Below are 17436 nucleotides of genomic sequence, written 5' to 3' on the forward strand. Positions count from 1 at the left end.
AAAGTGTTCAGTTAAAAACAATGCAAGAAAGTCCAACTCCTCAGAGGAAGATAACAAAAGACGTTCAAGGTGTTTAAAACAGTACACATTCTCTTTATTTCTTTTTCTTTGTCATTGTTTTATGTTTTAAAACTTTTTCACTAAATAAATTGTCTCCGTTTTCTTCAATAAATGACTTCACAACAATCCGAATTCTTATTTACCGAGAGAAGTTGAATGGATAAAATCCCTCCAGCTTGATTCTGGGGAGGAATCAGCTCAGCTCTCCTATCACTGCAGCAGCAGGAGCAGGCTTACGTTTTTCCTCCACCAGACTCTGTGGCACTTCTTTGGAAAGAAAAAAAATGGTGTATTATCTGTGTCACAATCTTTGGACATCTGTGCGCGCAGTTCGGTCACATTCTTCATCTTATTCTTGTAAAGCGGGCAGTGATGCACTTGTTTAAAGCAAACATGTAATTTTAATGCCATTTTTGCTGCCTGATGGATCTTCTTAATAGACATATATCTGTATTTCTGTAATTTCCCAATGGTTTCAGTTGACGTTTACATTATACACCATAATCCACATTTTTTGTGAAGGTATTTTCTATAATATGAATTAACCTTTCACGATAAATGCAACTGTGACGCCCAGCTCAAAGACGATGACACATTAATCTGTGATTCACCCCATTTTTCCACTCAGTTGACGTAGTAATAAGGACGGCTGTTTTTCGTAAAATACTGCATTTTTGCCAATTGTTCTGCTCTGTCTTGGCAAAGCATTGCTTAATTCTTACAACCTTGCTTAAGATTTTTTCCACAGGGCCCTAGAAATGACTTTAATCCTCATCCTTTAGTCTCTTTGAACGGCAAAAACAAAGAGTCTAATTTGCAGCCTTTGAGATTTGAGCCTCGTAATCACTAGCAAAATTTTGTAAATATTTTGGCCTTTTGATAGCATCCACACTCGTCTTTCCTCAGCCCAAATCAATATTGTTTGATGTAAATGACTGGTCAGAGCACATGTACATTATTTATTATTATCCAAGGTCAGAAACAAAAGGTGGAGAGGGATTTTTGCCAACCGTTTCACTTTAAACGCTCTTTGTACGTCACATTTGTTTTACTGTCTAAGAACCATAATTTCCGCAAAGTTCTGGAGACGATCGGATTAACCACACACACTTCTTATCTTTGGCCTGCTCAAATTTCTGTGTAATTATTCACACTCATGAAGCAAACCACAAAATAAAACCTTCACGTCGGCTCCATCAAAGCCCGCCTTATCAACCTTTCTGGCTCGAGCCGGAGAACCGGGACTTCTGCTGAGCGTCACCAGAAATGAAAGAGGAAAAGGCTTCAGCCGCCGTCACTATTTGAAGGAGACACTGAGCTGAGTTTGGCTCGATTGCCCGAAGTTATTAGCTCACGGTAATTAAGTTTGCATTATTCTCTCCTAACAGTGGAATGATTTCATTCAGCTCTCCATCATTGTAGCCCAGGCGTTTGCTCGTCTGACACGTGGAGATACCCATGAGCCGACCCAGCGAGGGTATGAAGAGGGAGAAGAGAGTGAGACGGAAAGGAAGAGAAACTGTCCTTAGCAACATGAAAACCCAGCAAACCACTTTGGCCGGCCAATGTCTCAAAAGGATTTTGATTGCAAGAACGTGGAATTCAGGCCCGGTTATTAAAAAAGGCTAAATACGTATAAAAGTTGTTCAAAATGTTGCATTCTTTTTAATATGAAGGCACACAAGTCAAACGGCTATACACATACACACAGACCTAAAGGCAACTTATAGAGGCCAATTAACGCAACATCTAAACTGCATTTTGGAAGCCGAAGGAGAATGTGCAAACTCAAACGAACACAGGGGAGTCTAAATGTCAAAAAACACTGCTAACAAATGTTTCATACTTCCTCTTTCAAGCTTTACAGTAACTGAAATGTACAGATTGAGAGGCTAAGATCATAGTGTCATACTTTAGCTTTGAAAAAGGACTATAATTAAGGACTATAATTAATAAGTGTTCCAGTTTCTAAGTCCAAGTTTTAAATAATAAAAATCTGAGACATCAGATGGAATGGTCATAAAGTCTGATTTCTGCGGTTCCTCACCAGTCCTGAGTTTAAAATAAAATAGGACTGTCACATGTACAGCATGTAAAGAGTTTTATTAGTAAAAAGCATGTTACCATACGCTGTTGCAGGCTTGAAACACACTGTGCTACCTTCTACTGCTGTCTCCTTTCTCTCATTTTTCTATCTTGTCCCTGTATAGCTGTAATAAGTTCATTAACGTCCAGAACTTGCTGTGCATTTGACTGACCTATCTGTCGGTCGGTTCTGTCTGATGTGATTTTGGTCCAACAAGTTGTGCAGTCTGACATCTTTTATGGTGCAGCGTGACGGGAGTTACTGCCATATCAGGCTTACACAATGTGACCTGTTCAAGCACAGTGTGTGCTGGACTTAGATTGGGTGGGACATTACGCTGATATCCAGGTAAATGAAATGCAGCTTTGTCTGTTCAGGCCTTGGATCCAGGTCTCACTTCTGGGGCATCATAAAGTTTTTTCTTATCGGCATAATTCTTTTTGTTAGATTAAGACAAAAACACTATAAAAATCAATGTAATCTTGGTGGTGGGTAGATTGGAGTAAGTAGATTGAGAGAATCCTATTTGCCCATTATCCCGTACTATGTGGCTCTAAATTACATGACTATGTAGTACAGATGATTTGCCACTGCTTTTGCAGATGTTTTTTTTTTTTTTTTACATTTTTATAAATTCAGCTTATAGTGAATTTTTGTGGAAGATATAATCCAATGGGAAAGAAAATAAAGGTGCCCAAGTCCAGTCTACCATCCCGCAACCCTTAGTTGCATCTCTGCTCCAACACACCTAAATGAAACGGCTCATCCTCATGTCTTTCAGCTGCACAGATGCTTGGTAGCTGTCCCTTTATTTGATTAAGTTTGGTGAACAGTTTGGTAAAAAATAAATAATTTTGTAAAATGCTAAAGGAAGAGAGAATGACAAATACTAATTTAAACCTATATAAAGAAAAGTACTCTTTGTGCTAACTTCTGTTTCTGTGGGGGGAAAAAAAGTTCATTTTAAAGAACAATGGAACCTCTTTTCCACGAGGAATGCTGTGAAGGAAATTACCAAATCAAATTGACTATTATCCAACAAGATTCTTCACATTGTAAACTAAAAAAAGGACAATTAGTGGTGTAGACAAATGTTATTGCAATTAAAGCAGTAACCTTTTTTTTTTCCTAAAAGAGCACTATCTCAGCTGGGCTCTGGCGGTTGCACACCACATCCTGTACAGGAGCCAAACGCATCTCTTCCCCAAACGTTAGCAACGTTACACCTCCAGTTCTCCGTACGCTAAAAGCTAACTTTGTTATTCCCACGTTTTTCATGTGTTGACTTGAGCTCAAAACTCTGCCTAAACATTACGAGTGAACTGGGAGCAAGACGAACTAAAATTAATTTTTTATCACTGTCTTTATAGCTCGAAAGGTTTCCGTATAACGTACCGCTCTGCAACTACAAAAAACACAAAGTATTTCTGACAGTGACAGTGGCAAAATACACACTTCTCACAAAAACAAACAAGCATAGTGCAGGAGCATGTGTACAGTAAACTGCACTGGTGCTGCCGTGGAATTGCAAAGGCCTGACTTGTTCTGCACGAGCTGCAGAAAGCTAGCTTAGAAGGCAACAAAAATAAACATAGCCTTCTCTTCTCACAAGTCTGATAAAAGCTTATACTGTTTATTAATTCAGTGGCCTTTACCGTGTTTTTGGATGACTCTCGGTTTGCCTGTCAGTGTGTCTCAGTGTATAAATAAATGAAAGCAAGTTGCAGCTGAAGCTGTGGACACTGAAGGCCGTAGCAAGGATGAAAATCCTTTTTCAGTCTGTCTATGTCATATCGGCCATGTTTTCTGTTTTGTTCCACGTCTTATAACACTGCATGAGATGCCTATTACAGCTGCGGTTTATTGTCAAGTATTTGCATACCTTACAAACTATGTGTTGTTTGTCTACTTAGCTCAGCATGAGCTTGTAAAATGCAACCTAATGAGCAGAGAGACTTGCTGCAGCCCAAAGGTCAAAGCAGCAGGCATCTGGGAAGCTAATGAAAATTCTCAGTCATTAACCATCCCACCTCTGAATTGCCCTTGAATAAGGAACTTAATCCAGCTGAGTGGCCCAAACTAGAAGTGGGACTGCAGCTGCCCCAGTAAAGTTTTTTTTGCGACAGTTTTGAGAGAAATTTTCAAAACCTTGGATTTCTGCTGCTCAGTGGATTTATTTTGTCACATTTATATATGTTGGACTTGATAAAGGTTTATGTACGAGGGGGTACCCAAAGGTTTCCAGAATGACGCTGCTGCATGCGCAGTTTTCGTAGTACACTATTCTGCCGCTAGTTATTTGTTCAACCACGCCTTATCAATCAGTGTGCCAAGCGGCGTTGATGTGGAAGGTTTCGTTTACCCGCAGTGAATTTTCTTGTAAGAGCTGTTTTGTCCAGCCGTCGTTTTTCTTCATGGAGAAGTTTTAAAAATGGTGAAATGTCAATTGATGATCAACCGCTTTTTTCCCGAGCAGGAAGCAAAACTTCACAGCCACGCGCTGCTCATAAATTGTCGTATATATATGTATGTATATATGTATATATATATATATTTTTTTTTTTTTAAGTCTGGTTTTTGCTTCTTTAAAAATTATATTAGTGTATACTTGATGAAAATTCACTGGGAAAGCAATGGAGCAAAAAAAATTATTCTGCTGTAAATTTTGTATGATGAACTACATCTGTTCCGTTGCGTTTCAGTCTTTCACTAAAATCATGAAATAATATCCAATGAATGTGTTTTCAATCAATTCAAAAGTCAGTGTTAATGGGTTACAAGATAAATGAATGATTAAGGGTCATTTTCCTCCATTAAATAAGGATGACATCTGTTAGAGAGGTAAATAATTATTTGAAACATGCATTAGTCCCCTTATTTATAGGCATGCATGTGTTGACGAGGTCAAAACTCCGCCTAAACATTACGAGTGAACTGGGAGCAAGACGGACCAAAATTAATTTTTTATCACTGTCTTTATAGCTCATGGTAAAAATACATTGGTTTTTTTTATTTGCATTAGCAAAACTTTTTGTATTTTGAGCACATTTTATTGAGTGGTTAAAAATTGGAATGTTTGAAAATAATTGTGGTTTTTGGGATCATCAGTGGCACACATTTTTGCATCCCCAACATTTCCAATAAAATGAATCTGACTGATCAATATCTTATGAAGTTGTTTTATTATTATTATTTAGTGTAAACAAACCTTTTGTTATGAGCAACTGCAACTCTAACAAACAATGCTGAACAAGGAGCAAAGTTTATCTTGCAACCACACTCAGTGAGGGGGATCATAGGAAATATAAATAAAATATTCAGAACGCAGTATTGAAGAACTACAGCAAATTTTTCAAGGAGGCTTTTTACAAATCTTTACCAGCCGTACTAATAAATGTGAAGGGCACTATAATCACGATCGGATTTAATTTTTAAAAGAGCAAGTTTAATTTTAAATCACGGCAACATGTTTCATTATTTAGGAGATATTAGTGGTTTCTGGGTTGGATTTTTATTTTTCCAGACTCCTGAATTTGAGCAACCGACCACAAACTACCTGTCTTATGTGGGAGGCATCAGCAGCGAGCCTCCTAACAGATTTGTGCAGGGGATGTTTTGTTTCCAGCTCTGCTTAAATTCTTTTTGTCATTCACCTCAGCCTCTGCCTCGGTCAAACGTTTCCTTTCCACAATGAGAGTGACTTGCCTAAATTAGTGGAAAAACAGAGACAGGACACTAAATCCGAGCTGGCTGTTGTTTGGATAGTAAACAGAAGTCCAGAGGATGGGTAAAATTTAAAGCCATGATCTTCTGTCTTCGTGGGGATCCTTCAAAAAATAGATGTGTGTAGTGACGTTGGTGGGGTAACATGTTAATTCTGACAAACTTTGTGCTTTCATTTCATATAAACATGTCCCCCCCCTCCCCCTCCTCCCACGCCACCCCATTCTTGCTAATTAATTGCTATTCAATCAATATATAATACTAACATTATAGCTTTTAGTGTGTTGAAGTAATTCTAGCTGCAGAGTAAAATAACTCTGTTTATTCTGGTATGCCTGAAAATCCCCTCCAGCTTCCAGGGCTGTCAAAGTCAAATCTTTACATTTCACAGTCAAAGTAAGGAACCAGGCCAAAGATCTGGTTGTGTACACCGGCTGAGTACAGCTTTCTGTGTGAAGCCCCCACAGATGTGTGTTCATCCCCCAGTAAGAAATTCCTGGAAAAGATTCGGACCAAGGTCGTATCGAGCAAAAAAGTTTTTCTCAGCACCTACATTGGTTTTGTAAATAATATATCATCTGAAAGTAACTTTATCTTGCTCACGCGAGCAAAATGCAGCACTGAGATGCACGAATGAGTTAAGTTGTTTAGCTGCCAGCTTTGATCTGGGAAACTTTAGGTTCTCTCTTGTTTTAAAAAATAATAATAATAACATAGATGTACACTCTGCATAGCTCTGAGCCCCCAGTTACATTTGAAGAGATGTGATTCAGCCAAACATAAGTACTCAGGAAGATCAAAAAGACATTTCTGTATTACTTCTAGAAAGTTTTCATTCTGGACTGGCAATTTATTGGAATGTCTCCAGAGCAGATGTAGAAACAATAAAAAAAATTAAATACTCCCCCAAATCTACCGCCACTGCAGCAGGCTGTGTTGCTGAATTTTTGCTCATAAGTAAAGCCCCGGGAGATGTGCGCAAATGATCCTGAAACAGATTAGGGAGTCAGTGCCCTGCACCTCCTTCTCGCTGGTAGGATTCCTGCCTGTCTGCTCGGTTAATCTAGCCCTGCCAGGAAACCGCAATACCGGCATGAAATACATCTCCGTGTTTTTTTTTTTCTTTCTGATAAACACACACTGCGTACATCCCTGAAAGCTGTGCCACCGAGCTCTGATCCTTTGTCATCTTCTCATCATTGGGTTTCCATTGGCCGGAACAAAGGCAGCTCCACTTTAAGTGCCTGCGCTGACATTTTAGAAGGTGGCATATTGTTTGGATTAGGCGCACTCGCAGTGTTGTGAGCTTGAGCTGAAAAATACTCGCGCACATTAACACGGCTGTTTGTAGCTGCTCATTTGAGCCTCTCGGCTGTGACTTCTTCCCTGCTTTGATGAAAGTGGAGCCACGGCATGCTTGTTGAAGTATCGCCTTCAGCACCTGGCTGTCACATCAGTGATGGCTCTCTCCTCCCAGCGCTTAGAGCGTGAGATGTCTTAAACTCTCTGCTTTGAGCCACGCAGGGCAATAATAATCGCTCAGCGGAGGAAGTTGGAAAAGTTGAAGACAACACTGCTAACTGAGTGACTGAAATATGAATTTGACACATTGAGGCCTGTGTTATCACTCTTTATCCTTTTTTATTGCTTATATTGTGATACATCCTGCTGCTTACCTTGGAAAACTACTTCGTACTATACCCTATTGCCATAAAATGTGTAATAATTATAATTTTCACAACAAACTAAAGGATGTGATGCTTGGCACTCCTACCACAACAGGAATCTGTAACAATTCCTATAAAATATAACGGATTATGCAGTCATTTACTTTTCAGAATTAATCAGCATCCAGGAACTTTTCAATTAGTATCAAATACCTCCTGTTTCCCTGGGGTATAAATATAATGTGACACAGAGGCACAGATTTTTTTTAAACAGGACTGAATGAGGGTTTAGGTTTATCTCGCAACCACACAGTGAGTAGGACGGTAAAAGAAGTGACTCAGAAAACAAATCTGTAGCTAACTGTGTGAACTATAGGAAGAGGTGTCATATATCAATCTAAACAATATGTGTGAAGGTGTTGAGTTTGTTAATAGCATGCCAGATTTTAATTAAAATCAAGTTCTTTGGTTTTGTTGAATTGAATTAGAATGAGTCCACGGAAAATACCTCATGCAAACTGTTAAGTGTGGTGGAAGAGCTGTGATGTTGCAGGCCTGTTTCTCTTCCCGAAGTCCTGGGAATCTTGCCCAAGAGCACAGCTTCATGGGTTTTTAAAAAATATCATGATATTCTAAATAGAAATCTGGAAGCTCTTCCCTGAAAACTGCAAATGGGTTCTCTTTGGATTTTCACTGGAATAAAATTCCAAAACGTGTGACCAAATGAAGTCAACAAGGGTTCACCAGACACAAAATCAGATTCTAAGACCAAACCTGTTAAAAATTAAAACTTTTCTTGGAAGTTGATAAATGTTGCTGTTACTATATAATTACATTGATGCAAATTGTGTTAGAAAACGTGTATGTGCTGCATTTCACCTGTTCTTGCTAGGAGGAAGAATCACTGACTTGAATATAAAAAGTCATCTTTCTTCATTGAGAAAGCAAAAGAGAGAGAGAAAAAAATCACACTCATAAATAAAACATTTGTTAGAGTTGTTGCAGAGCACTCGACACGAGGAGGAAAAAAAAACAAACAAATCCGACATATTAGAAAGATAGCAGTTTGCTCTTGTTCCTGCTCGCCTCGTGCAACATAGTGACGATTTTCACACATCTGCCGCAGCACAAGAGGCTTCTGTTAAGAGTCAAGACGGCAAGCAAGTTCAAAGAAAACTGTTCGGAGATACAGTGGGATAAATTATGTCTGGCTGTAGTTTCATGAGCAGCATTTCTCCCTGCCTGTCACAACATTTAGATGAATCAACACATTATCAAAGACCGTGTGGGAACATAACTTATGACGAGAAAACAAAATCTCTCTGTATCTGTCTTGCATTAATAGTTGGTACATATTTGCAGTATTTGCCTAATCCCTATTATTCAGGTACATTTTGTGTCGCCTTGTGGATTTTCTTAAGTTATTTTAAAATTGTTATGGGTTTATACGGACGTAGGTTTTGCTTAGCAGACCTGCAGACCTAATCTTTTCAAAATGAATAATTTAATTGTCATTAAGACTTGAGGTTTTCTACAGTGCCTTTAAATAGTTATTATTATTAAATTATCATAAAATAAACTACATATTTCAGAGAATAACAATGTGAGTCCTGATTTGAAACGATTCCTTCCATATTCATTTGGCTAGGAGTCATTTGTAGTTTGATCATTCAATCATGAAACCTTTAAAGGCCTAATATTGATATGGTGAGTTTACCCCAATCAATTTAATGACATTCTTTTGAGCGAGTTTAATTTAAGTCGGGGATAATTATACAAATCAGATCTGTATTTGATCTAAAGATATATTTATTTATTACAGTATTCTTAAGTTTATTTACGAATGCCCCCTATAAAATGTTAATAACTCTACATCAAAGTTGTGAATGTTCTGTAGCAAAAATCCTAGATGCACATTGTCAAATAATGTTTTGGTCCAGTCAGAAATCCCCGTGCCGTTAGCAGAACTCCTTTTTTTTTAATGTTTTTTTATGCATTTCTTGTCAAAAGAGTTTAAGATCAGCGCTGCCATAGCCACATTTATAATACAGTCTCATCCACATGCTGTAAAGCTGATGTTCACTCACTGGTTTATTGCAGCATTTGGTGCTTTTTCAAAGGGCGCATCAAAGGATGGAAAACACAGTGTGAGGTAGATTTGCTCAGTGACCCTCCTCATGATGCTAACGTTCATTACTAGCTAATGTGAAACTTTGAAGTTTCCCAGATGGCGTTGTTTGTTATCATTCACGCTTGCTGTTCAAGCTTCACGACCTGTAAATAAGACTCCTCCTAACTGCCTTGTTTTCAGAGCTGAAAGTACATATGGGAGCCTAACTTCTTGAAATTTCCAAGTGTCAGCCTCAGTGGCTCATTTAAATGCACGGTCATGCTGCCGTTTCTGCCGCCATGCAGATTGTGTTTACTATTTCACAGTTTCATTAACAGTATTTTAAAGCCAGTGACAGCACATTGAATGACTTTAATTATACCATGCAGGATCGTGGTGGAAAATGTACAGACACAAAATAACAGCACGCAAACACTACAGCATTTATGCATAGATTAACTAATATAGGCCAGCGTGAGGGCATAAAGAAAATATTGTATTAGATTTGGTTGTAGCCGAAGAAGGATTGTAAGTTGTATCGGTTTGTTGCCTCCCTAAAATAATGGCCTAGTTTATTTTTCAGGCAAAAAAAAAAAATCACTTTTAACAAAAAGATGTCTTAAGCAGGTATATAAGATGTCCTGCAGGATGCCCTGTTGAGCTTGCTTCTATCATGAAATTTGGATGACTTAATGGTGTGCTTTTTTTATTATTGTAGTACTGGATAACCCAACTGAAGGTGGGACATCATCAATCAGGATTTTGAGACGGACGGCAGATGGCATCATCAATTATGTCAAGTTGTGCAGATCCTGAAGCAGCAAATAACCATTTTGAACAGTTGGTATGATGCTTTTGTTCTGACATGCTGTTAGAATACCAAGACACAACTTGCAAAAAAAAAAAATATTGTGTTTCCTCAGTTGGTAGAATATTGTCCCAAAAATCCTGAGAAGTTTATTCATTTTTAGTCGCTTGTGTTCTTGTTGCTCAGCAAGTTTTGACCTCAGTCTTGTGCATAAATGCTATTTTTGCCTATTCTCATTCTTGCTGACCTTTACTAAGGGAAATGAGACCTGCAGGTGCTTAGGTGTTCTGGGTGCTTTTGTAACCTTCTTAATGAATTGTTGATCTGCTCTTGGAGTCACTTTGCTGCTGCTGAGGTCTCTTGCTGGAGTCTCGATAGCTAAGAATTTATTTATTTAATTATTTTTTTTGCAGAATGATGGATGTCAGTTAATTTACTTCTCATGTTCTTTATTTTGTTTTGCATAATGAATTGATTGTATTTTGATAGCTTTTTTCCACTTATTTAATTATCATTTTCAAAATACTTTTCAAGCAAGGAAAGAAAAATCTGTAAGGAAGCAAATATTTTTTATACTACACTGTAAAATTTGTGAAAATTAATGAAAGTTTAAGGAAAACAAATATAAACATATTTGCTAAATTAACTTTATGTGAACATGTTAAAATAAAATGTTAAATTTAATTTAATTTTATTTTTTACTTTCTCTGCTTTTTAGTTAAATGTGAAAACCTAACTGCAAAAAGACGCCATATTTGAATTTCTATGAAGCAGAAAAAGCTAGAGAGTCTGCCCTCATTTCCTGCAGGGTCTTGTTGGTCATGCTATCCCTACCACCTTGGATCTTGTCTTGCCTGTTAAATGGATTTCTTAAAAAATCAGTTATGTTCAGTTTATTACTGGCAGCACATATGAGCTGCTGAGTGTCACTGAACTGTGATTTGGGTGAATAAAAGAGCCTCTTTAGCATTCAGGTGTAGTTAAGGCAGCTATTAGAGCAGCTTTACACCTCCAGAATCAGAAAGAGGTGCCGCTGATCCTAACTGATCCTGTGCTCGGGGCACTCCTCCTCTGCCCGCATAATGACTCATCCTTTCACGAGATGCATTTATGCAAAGGATAATATTTGAAGATATAAATCCATTTTCAGTGTCCTTAAATGTACAATATTTCCTACAAGCCCCATTTTCTGTGTGATACCTGACATCAGTTATAACCACATTTTACATGCTAATTAGTTCACTTTATTTAATCTGTCAGGTTTTTAATTTAAGATAAATTTTTAAAAAATTTAATTATTGTGATTTACAGTGGCCTGAACCAGTGCATAACCAGTAAAAATGAATCAATTGGCATTTTTGTCTATTTGTTTTCTCTTAATTAAAAGAGAAGGGTTGCAGCAGCAGGTTTCACATGTTATTAAGGATTCTGAGATAAGACGAGCTGTTAGAAAATCTTCTTTAAAGTCTGCACAAGTTACAAAGCTAAAAGTCCAAAAGCGGATAAGATTCTCTGAAGGACTGCAGAGGAATATAAAAAAATGAAGATGGACAGCGGTGAAAATACATTAGTGTATCATTTGAAAACTTTTTTTTTTTTTTTTTAATGTTTTGAGGTTTAACGTTTGAAGGGGAAGCAGCACTTTATTTGCACATGGCAAATTGGACTTGAAACAAATACTTTTCCCATTAAGAACTGAAATGACAAAATCCAGGTGGATGCTGCTGCATAGTGGCAAGCTGATGCAGCTGTATCACACATCCAATTAATTGACTGTCGTTATTAAATGATGACTTCAAAATGTGATAAATGCCTGGTTTCTCACCTCATCGCTCGTTGTGACTGTTCTCACTTCATCTGCTCACATCTTTGTTACCGAGGACGAGGATTTGAAAAGAGGAGCCGGGAGGATGAAGTGAGCAAAATGGAAGAACAAACAGTGAGCTTGAGCTCTTTTTATGTTTGACCTGCTGACCAATGAGAGCAGACCGAGTCTTTAGAGGAAATGAGTGAAAGTGACACTGGCTCAAAAAGAACATTTTAGTCAAATGGTTCAGCAAAAATACCATCTGGGAAAGTATTACGTTTCTGCTGTCAAAGTCCAAAAATCCTTTTTTTTTTGTGAGAAAACGCAAAACTGAAAATCGGCTAAACAGAAATAAGTGGAATCGGTTAACCATGGCCATGAAATTATTAATAATTAAAAATATCTAAAATATCTGTCTTTTGTCCCAATGTAAAAAATATCACAACTGCTAAATTCCTGTGGATTTTTTTTTCCTTCAGCTTCTTAGCTCAAACATTCAAATATAAAAACTACCAAACATTCAAAGTACAAGCTACCCTCTGTCTAATGAATTAAAATGAAAGAATTACACTCTTTCTAAATACCTTAAAAATGCTGCAGTTAAACTGAGAAATGTTGTGGCTGCATGTTTATTATGGATTTGCCAGTTTCAGTTGGCAACAGGTTGGCGTTTTGTTTTGGTTCTAAAGCAGCAGCATCCCAGACAGGCTTTCGAAAGGGAAGATGGAGAAGGCTTCCCCACCAACTGTGTCTGCACATAATTCAACAGTTTAGACACAACACTTGCCAAGCACGCTTATTTAAAATGAGCACTGCCCCGTGGTCCATTGAATTAAACAATTTTATCGTGTTTTTTTTTTTTGTTTTTTTGGGCACAACATTTACTGATTGTACCCGATCAATGTGTGTCGAGCAGAGCTTTAAACAACCAGAATCAGTAATGAAATTATAAGGTTGCTGGGTGTAGCATTACAAGCAAGCAGTGAGTGTGGTGTCCGTTTGTGTGAAGGAAGTCTTAATATTGAGCTGTTTACGCAGGGATTTAGCTCTCGTCTGAGTTTAAATGTTTATATTAATGTCAGCAATGCAATATTAAACTGCACAGTTTATATGAAATCACAACTTATCTCTGAATTTTTAATCGACTGAAAAATCTGTTCGGAGCCAGCTTTAGAAAAATTATTCAGCCACTTAATGGACATTTATGTAGAAAATACTTAGAGACTCTTTTTTTTTTTTTTTTTACCTCATGTTGATTCTGAAAAGAGCTTTCATCATGAGTTTCTCAATCAATCTGACAACTTCTTTCTTTCCAAATACAGAGAAACACATTAATGTTAACATGAGTTTAGCGTCTTTTTCAAGGACATTTAGATAAGTGGTAAGGCAGTAGGACCAACTTCAGGGCATTCTGGGTAATAAAAATCACTACTACATGAAAGAGTGGATCATTTTAAAAGCAAATACCCCAATGAATACAGTTCTCCCTGAATCATTCACCTGTCTGATTACTAAGACTAAGACACACATTTGTGATTACTTTTCAGATAATGGCCACTTTTAGAAATAAAGGTGGATTTCAGTGCACTGACTCCACCCTCAGTCCACACCTTGCGATCAACACCCAAATTCTGGAACAATCTTTTCTTCACCTTCCTTAAAAGGCTGCTGCTATTCTTGTTACTTGTGCGCTATTTTCAGCAACAGTTTTTCCTTCCATTAAACATTCCACTTGTATGCTTGGAAACCATAGTTTGAACAAGCAGCTTCATTAGCAGAATTTTGTTTAGATGTTGTTTTTTTCACTCTCCCTGTGAAGGGTGTCGATAACTGTCTGGAGGACAGCCGTCGAGTCCCTTTGATTGTGGAGGTCATAACTTAGCATTTCTCTAATCATTTGACGTAATACTCAAAAATGTTGCTATGCGATTTTGAGCAGTGATCCTCAAGATTAGCAAAAACATTTACGCTCAAATTGAATCATTCTTTGTCTATATGACATTAAGTTTTGAAACTGTGTAACTTGAATAAAGTTGGATTTCAGCGTAGTGGGGTTTTTGAGCTGTGCCTCTATACCTGATTAAAGGTCTGACTGACATGTGGTGAAATAAACAGCAATGAATTGTCTTTGTTCAAACCATAACGACTGCTGTGGTTTGTGTGCTGAACCAACCCAGTGAGTTCATGAGTTGAATTTGCTCAGTCATTTTAAACCAAATTAATCTGTTTGCTTTCCAGCTCACAGATTCTCTGTTTAATATGCCTGACCATCTGCTCCGAACAACATGACTGATTTCTATCTCTTCAACAGAGGAGGGACGTTATCGCTTGGTGTCGTGGCCCCGATTCGTCTGTTCATTGTCTGTACCTGTAGTTCTCTGTTAGGCTAGACCAGAACACAAGGAAACCCCCCGAACAGGTCAGCAGTCTATCACAGACTAACACAATTTCACAGCCGCATTCACACATCCAAGAAAAGTCAACCTGACCTGTGTGTTTTTGGACTGCAACAGAAAACTGCTGCACCCAGAGGAAAAAGCCTTGTGATGTCAAGTCAAGTTTATTTGTGCAGCCCGATATCACATAAGATATCTCTGTGGGCATCGCGGGCTCACAACAGCACTAGTTCCTGACCCAGCTCGATCTCTCTCAGAAGATGAGGAAAGGGCCGGTAAAAAGAAACTGTTACAAGAAAGGAGAAGAAACCTCGGGAGACAGCTTCAGTGAAACAATTCCCCGTCCTCTGACAGATGGGGGAGAAAGGAGGAAAAGAACAAAGGTTTAAAGGAGACTTGGAGTTAGGGCTGAAAAACATCTCAACACTGAACATATTTTCTTTTTCCTTGTTCATAAAACAACACTTTCAGGTTACCGTTTCTATAATTAAAATGTATTTCAAAAGTCATCTCAAGTTTAACATGTGAATTGTTGTGGGGAAAGGAAAAATGAAGTGAGGAATAGATTCTTTTTTCCTCATGGACTCCAATAAGATTTAACAAATCTATTGAACCGTTTGGCTAAACTCTTTATTCCCATTCTTTGTTGAGGAGGCTTATCTGAAAAGTAGTGTAAACCCAATAAATACCAGCAAAGAATAGAAATAGACTTTTATTGTCCTTTTTTCAGACTTCCTTAGCTGTTTTGTTGTCCATGTTGGGTGTTTTTGGCAGCTATAGCTGATTTGGAGATGCTAGCCTCTGGATATTTTGAACCAACCACGGGTCAATTAGGAGCTGCTGTGGGGAATGCTCATAGGTGGGTCCAAAGAGGGATTAGAGCTACAACCAGTTGAAAAAGGGTGTAATAAAAAAGCTGATATATAATAATAATAATACTATATTAAATCATGCATTAGACTTAAACAACATTGTGATTTTTGCACTTAGTGTATTGAAATTGAAAGGAGAAGTCAAGCAGAGGTTCTTTGATTACCCAGAGACTGATGTTTGGCAGAGTCTTTGCCATTGTAGTTATCCTTCAATATAGTTTTTTTTTCTTTCTACCTCATCTTTTTGACTTTTTTCCAATTTAAACCACTTGAAAGATGAACGCATCTGGTTTTCAGACAGGAATACATTTTTACTGGTATTTGCCGCATTTGTCGACTTTGACCTTAAATCACGGTCTCCAGCTTGAGTGCCATTTTTTTTTTGTCACAGATTAAATAACTCAGACTGAGCTCCCCAATCTAATTATTTTTGAACTTCCCATTTTAATTAAACAGAAATCAGCACCAGAATGCATAACTGTTGTGTCTGCTGGTTTTCTATTACTCCAGTACATCTACAAGGAAACAGACTATGAAGAAATGCAATTTCAACCGAAAGCAAAGCCTGATACGTTTAGTTATTTCAAACTGCTATTGAGTTACTTTTTATGTTGTCCACGGATATTTTTTGCCACGTACAAACCATCATTCTTACATGCAAACAAAAAGGTCTCCTGTAGAGCAAACACAGATTTAAAAAATCCAGGAATATCTAAGTTAACCCTTATAAAAGGGGTATTATAATTACAGATGCAGACTTCATCTTTCAAAGATGGATGGCCTGATGAAAGGGCATCTGATTACTTATTAGTGTATTTAGCTTCTTTGCTTTTGCCATTTTTATGGGCAAAAAAAATAAAAGCCAAGAAATTTTATTTAATTGCTACTTGTCTGGCGTTTTCTAGGCTGTTAACTCACTGAGAGCTCTTTAATTGTGTATTTGACTGGGACTTTTCTCTTGTAAGTTGAGAATACTGTGGCGTGCTGAAAGACCAAGATGTCAGTCTTAATGAACTCCAATCACAAAATGGAACAAAGCAACTTGCTACTTCTTCAACCCAAAATCATATCTGACCTGTTCTCCGCTGTATTTTTCAAAAGCTGTTGCGAAATAAGCAAAAGCATATATGTTTACTGGCTGCTTTTAAATTAGATGACAGATTCATCTTGATTCCTCATATGCTGACAATGGAAAATAATCTTTTTTTAATTTTGAGTGTGCTTAATACTCACTTACTGAAGCCACAAACATTTAGCTGATTACAGTTTCAGCAACACGCAGCACAACTAGAGGTAATTTTAGGAGATGAGCTTCAAAAGAACATATTTGTGAGAGCGCGGTCACCAAAAAAAGAATACAGTTGGCAAAACTGCCACCTATTTTCTTCAAAAATACAATTCAAAAAACAACCGCTCGACTGTAAGACTGGCTGATTCATCGTCCTTCTAAATCTTTCATGGGGAGCTTTCTGTGCTTTCTGCAACCCACAAAATGTTTCAGAGTTTGAAATTGTTAGCTCTGTTGCTTCATGATGTGATTCAAAGTGCCTGACGGTCATAACAGACCAAAATTACTCGATTCCCGATCATTTTACATAATGTTGTTTTCAATGTTCCTACAGCCTGCCTAGAAATTCTGAAATTATCTGATACAATTGAGTTCAGAATGGTGTGTTTGTACATGTGTGCTGCCAGTAAACACATCGATACTGCAGTGAACCCGAAAAGTTTTTCCTACTGTTGACAGAATTTAGACGAGCATCTGTTACTAAGCATCAACAAGCTGATGTCCCCGCGTTGAATCATCCACATCATCATGAAGAGAGTAGAATGTAATACTAAAACCAAAAGCCCACTGGTCTGCAGACAGCTTGTTATGACCCACAGTTACAATTTATTGTGACAGA

At 37.7% G+C, this 17436-nt stretch overlaps 1 long non-coding RNA gene across 2 annotated transcripts in view; it reads left to right on the forward strand.

The window, feature by feature from the left end:
- Positions 1-16983, forward strand: part of LOC103468687 (uncharacterized) — a 73814-nt gene extending 56831 nt beyond the window's left edge. The window contains exons 3-5 of one of the 2 annotated variants that reach the window (XR_534240.2): positions 10365-10490; positions 14573-14680; positions 14775-16983. This is a non-coding gene — a long non-coding RNA (uncharacterized LOC103468687). The remainder of the gene's footprint in view (positions 1-10364; positions 10491-14572; positions 14681-14774) is intronic. The other variant, XR_534241.2, reaches the window with a different exon arrangement.
- Positions 16984-17436: the final 453 nt, after the last annotated feature.

The sequence above is a fragment of the Poecilia reticulata genome, chromosome 8 (assembly GCF_904066995.2).
Source record: "Poecilia reticulata chromosome 8, P_reticulata-male-v2, whole genome shotgun sequence".
Taxonomy (NCBI): domain Eukaryota; kingdom Metazoa; phylum Chordata; class Actinopteri; order Cyprinodontiformes; family Poeciliidae; genus Poecilia; species Poecilia reticulata.